This window comes from Puntigrus tetrazona, chromosome 3, assembly GCF_018831695.1.
Source record: "Puntigrus tetrazona isolate hp1 chromosome 3, ASM1883169v1, whole genome shotgun sequence".
Taxonomy (NCBI): domain Eukaryota; kingdom Metazoa; phylum Chordata; class Actinopteri; order Cypriniformes; family Cyprinidae; genus Puntigrus; species Puntigrus tetrazona.
In genome coordinates this window covers 375,112-380,380 of record NC_056701.1, presented here as the reverse complement: position 1 = coordinate 380,380, position 5,269 = coordinate 375,112, and positions in this window count along the sequence as shown.

Genomic DNA, 5,269 nt, shown 5'->3' with positions numbered 1-5,269 from the left:
TGTTGAGTCCTGAATTGGAGTATGTTGTTGTCAGTTGTTTGTGGTGAGAGGTTTTGTGGGGTTTTTTTGTGTGCTACTTTTCCCCTGCCTGATGTTTAAGGGAAGTTTTTCTTTTGGGATTACATTCAGACCTTACAATCAAGAAGTGTTTTTTTTTTAGTTCCTTTGTGGCTGGTCCTCTAAGATGACTCTAAGAGTGTACTCTTGGAATAATTTTTTGTTCATCGTGAGTAAGAGAAACCTAAAGAGTCATACTCAAAGCCTCTCGTTTGTTTCCTCCACACCTGAGTTACACCTGCTCCAGTGGTGCCAAAGGTTAACTTACCGTGGACCTGAGTTTGATTTGTAAGGGTCCCCCTTTTCCTGCAGAATGGAATCCAGAAGCCCTGGTCTCTGCGTGTTCAGTCTTTCCTTTGCGTCTCGTTAAAATCACTAATATTTATTAATCTTTTGGTTTTCCAATTATAGTACTGACCTTATACATCATTTTATCCAATCTTTTGTGCATTTATATATCAGTTATATCAGTTGTTTCATTTTAAAGCATTAATGCAAACCTTAGTTTAACTAGGTCAAAAACAGCAGAAAGAGATTTTAACTCTGTAATTCAGTTTCTTCAATCCTTCCCTGTGCATTTGACGTGCAGGCCAGTCACACTTGATAATAATGTCAGTTTCATTGTTTACTTGTTTAAATTAATTTGTATAGTCATTAGACGTGTGCCGCAAACTAGTGGGCCCCCAAGTTTGTAACAATGCCAATGACCAGACGTAAGTATTTGTCCTTGGAGACCAGCTGCATTGCTGAATAGGTCTCAATTTTAAAATTTGTAATTCACTATTGTGTGACTGTGGCCATGCAGGTTCTATGCACCTTACGATATTCACATACAGTAAGTTCAAAAGACCACAAGATTGCACAAACGTTTTAAAATGAAATTAAAAAATATATTTAATTTACCCTATGTGTTTGAAATTGTGTAATGTGATAAATTTGAATAATTTAGACCTGGAGGTTTCATGTTTAGTACCAGGTAAATGTGTCGAAAAATGTGTGTTTAGGAGATGGGTGATGTTTAGCCTACCATAATTTGTATTGTGTAATTTAGATCCAGTGCTACACTGGGAGGTCATGGACTTATTCATTCAGTGTTATGAGGTGTGAATGACCCCTTGTAGTGTCTCCACACCCATCTCCTTGGTGTAAGTTGGTGCAGGTGTGACCAGACCTCCCTGAGGAATTAATTCCCCAGGGTTGACAAAAGTCAATCTGAAAAAGAAACAGACAAGAAACTTCAAATTGTTTAGCCTTTTTACAAATTGCTTGAAGACTGGTGGGTCCAAGCAGTTATTACTGGTGGTTACAATCTAGGATTGCAAACCATCAGAGGCAAATTTGTTTTAGTTTACAAAGACATATCACGGTCATGGTCATGCTTTAAAACTACAAGGCTAAAATTAACAAAGTGCTAATGGTCAGATTGGTATAAATTTGACCACTTCCATCTCTGCAGTCCGTAAAGACTTGTGACTTTCTGCCTGACTTTTACATTACACACAACTTTAATAATTTGTCCAGAAAAATTAACTTTCTGATCAGATTTCATGTCTGCCTTCCTTTCCAGGGAGGAATGGTTTAGTTTGCTAGTACTTGCGCCACTGTGTTTGTGTTTTTTTTCCTTGCAAGGTTTTTTCCTTTTTTGAAGATACACCCTTGTTTTGGCTCTATGGTTCCAGTAGTCTTGACACGTGCATTGTGTGCATAGGCCATACTGGAAACATGGGTCAAACTGCTGCTCAATCTGAAGATTTTTGCGACTACAATTTGAAATTGGGCACAATTTTCTTTAGTCTTGAGCTGCGATGTCACTAAGTGCATTCATTCAAGAATCCATTGAGGTGTGAGAAAGTTTGGGGGTTGGGCAAACCCAGAGCAAATGCAAATGGAACAAACACATGTTTGTTTGATTCCTTTTGGTGCTGTTTGTCTAGCTTTCTGAAGACAATTTAAAGGTCCAAACTATACACTTCATTGTTAAGACTAATATTTGAAAAGATATGTCAAGCTGTATGTTGTGATTTAATTTGATTAATTTCTCCATCTCTCCCTCAGGAGAGATAGTGAAATCTTTTGAATGGGTTTAGCCCTGGTTACAAGGCAAATTTTCCCAGATTCAAGTTCCCTTAAAATTCAGCACTTTTCATTGCTTTGCCTTGCCCAACTTTCAAAACTTTCACATCCACAAGGTTCTAGCGAGATTAATTGTCATGATTATCATCCTTTCTTTGCACTAAGTGTTTGCTTTTTCAAATGTTGCAAAGCCAATAAACACTAGTACAAGGAACCCATTGAATTTGTTGCAATGTTTAGCCCTCGGTTAAGTATTAGATGATGTTCTTCCAACTTTGATAATCGCATCGAGATTCTTCATTCCTCAGCTACTCTGCTGCTATCTTTTCCCTGTGAATTTGTGTGGTTTTGTCTAATTCACCAGCCCCGCAGGATTTCTGCGTTCTCCGGTCTAACGATGAGTATTCTGACTCATTCCACAAATGTGTCTATATGGGGTGCATGTACACTTTCCTTCACATTTCTAAAAGCCAAAAAGAATTGACTTACCACAGCATCTGAAGAATAGGGAAGAAGCTCAAACCTCTTCTCGGAGCTCGTGCTGAAAAGACCTTCACCGACAGACAATAGGAGATCACTAGGGACTGTCACCAACTGTAAGGGTCCCCTTTTCCTGCAGAATGGAGTCCAGAAGCCCTGGTCGAAGGTCAATGCGTGTTCGGTCTTTTCTTTGCGTCTCATTAAAAATCACTAATTTATTAATGTTTTGGTTTTCCAATTATAGTACTGACCTTATACATAATTTTATCTGACTCAATATTTCGTGATTTTATACATAATTATTAAAATGTAACTGCTGTTGATCCTCTAGTTGTGATTAAATTTGGATCATTAATTAACTATAATATTTCCTAGTTTAGACTTATCGTTCGTTAGGAGTCTGGGTCGCTTAGAGACCTTGTTTGGCCAGAACAGACTCACGACACATCAGGTCTAGTCCAGGTCTTAGTCAGAGACTACCCGTGAGATCGCTTACCTTAATGCAGCTATCTCCTCGATAGACTCAAAAGAGTAATTTTTTATGCGTTCCTAAGTAATAGCATGCTAAGCCAGTTTGGTGGCCAGAAGTGAAGATCTCAAGACTGCTCCATCCATCGATCATTGATCTGACTCACCCTAGCACGGCAACAATGAGGAAAACCTCAGAAGTCACTAACCTACTAGAAAAGTTATTATTTCAGACAATATTATAAGTTAACCAAGATTAATGTTTATTTTGCCAGGCAGGAATAGTTTCCAAATTGGTATAATTGATATACATTTCAGAGACCCTTTTCCATAATATAAGTGATTACGGTGAAATTGAGACCAATTTAATCGCACTGAGACCTTTCAAATGAGACCAAACATGAGAGTGAAAGAACAATAGGTTCACAAGACACATGACATATAATGCCTTATTCCTAATTAACTTTAAACCAAGTCTTTTGGGCAGAAGGAGGAGAAGCAGGAAGAGCAGAGGTGAGGAGGGTGTCATAAACACAACAGGGGGGGTTGGTGTTGTTTACACTCTTTTTGAAGTCCTTTTGTTTTTTTGGATATCCCTTCTCAGAACAGTCTTATTGCATTTACAGGGTTTGATTCACCTCACAGATTCCCCGGAATCATAACAGTAGAGACTGAACCATGGATACAACCCCGGCAGAGGAAAAACTCAAACTTTGTCAAATGCAGAGCGCATCCTTGTTGCTTTTTCTGCCAGGCAGCCACCAAGGAATGGTCCTTGCACAAGAAGAAGCATCAGTTTCTAAACTAGGCCAGGCAATCTCAGAGATTCTACAATATCTTCAGTCTCTTTCAAACCCGCAGTGGGAAACCAAGGCCCAACCCCAAGCTCCCGTATCACCACCCAACCCTACAAAACTCTGACATTCACCTGCCTCATCCTGAGAGGTATGATGGAAGCCCTGGCAGATGTAAGGGCTTCTTCACACAGTGTTCATTGCACTTTGAACTGCAGCCAAGCAAATTCCCAACCGCTCGTAGCAAGGTGGCTTATGTTATTACTCTTTTATCTGGGAAAGCCTTGCCCGGGCAACTGCCTTGTGGCAACAGCTTCCACAACCAGCACTTTGTTCAGATTACAGTGGCTGTACATTCTCCTTGTTCTCCTTGTTGACTACCGCGGTGTTTCTTCATCTGTGATCTCATTCAGGACAGAAACATGCTCTAGACCAGGGGAAGGCAACCTGCGGCTCTGGAGCCGCATGCGGCTCTTCAGCCTCCTTGTAGTGGCTCCCGATGGCCATGACAAAAAAACATGGAATGTTTTTTTTTTTTTTTTCTTTTATTATCGTCATTATGTGTTCATTTTGTTGCACAATTCCTCTGGGGTTTTAGTTGATACCATCTAATAAAGTTTTTTTTTATAATTTGTCACTTAAAATATATGTCACATCAACGTCAGCAGCCGTCGCCTTTACTTGCTGGCGGGACCACGGCGGGAACCCCTACCACTGTAAGCATGAAAAGAGCCCAAAAAGAAAAGTGTCGGAAGAAAATAGAGCGTTTAATGCAGCGTGGACATCTGCTTTTGCATCTGCTTTTGTGGGTTAACAAGTTCAAATCCCTGTCAGCGGATCTTGAAGAAGTCGCCCGTCAGAGGGCTGCTCTCGCTAAAGAGCACAAATGGAGTGATATGGAAAAACTACGCCAACCCGACAAACTTATTTTTGCAACATGGAATGCCATTCCTGACACCCATATCAACATGAAAAGGTGTGCATTTGGAGTTTATAAAGTTGCACTCACACAAAGTTGCCGACCCCTGCTCTAGACGCTTCCAGAAAATCAACGTTTTCTTCAATGAGTTCAACAGTTAGTAAAGATAGTCCATGCAGGACTTTCTCACTTTGCCAATCTATTTGAATCTATTTCACCAGAAGTACTTTATCCTTGTCACCAAAAGTGTAAAAAATGGAGGCAAGGCAATGCTTAACAGACAATAATTCATTAATCTAACACATTTTTGATTTAGGGTTGAATTCCTTCCCATTTAATCTTATAAAAACGCTGTAGTATACTCCCTTTACAAATTCTTTTTTTATGATGTTTTTCCTTGTAATCAGAACCGGTTTATCTGGATGAGCCGCAGATTCTCAGGTTACAGGTTTAATAGTCCTTCATTTCACCGGATCAC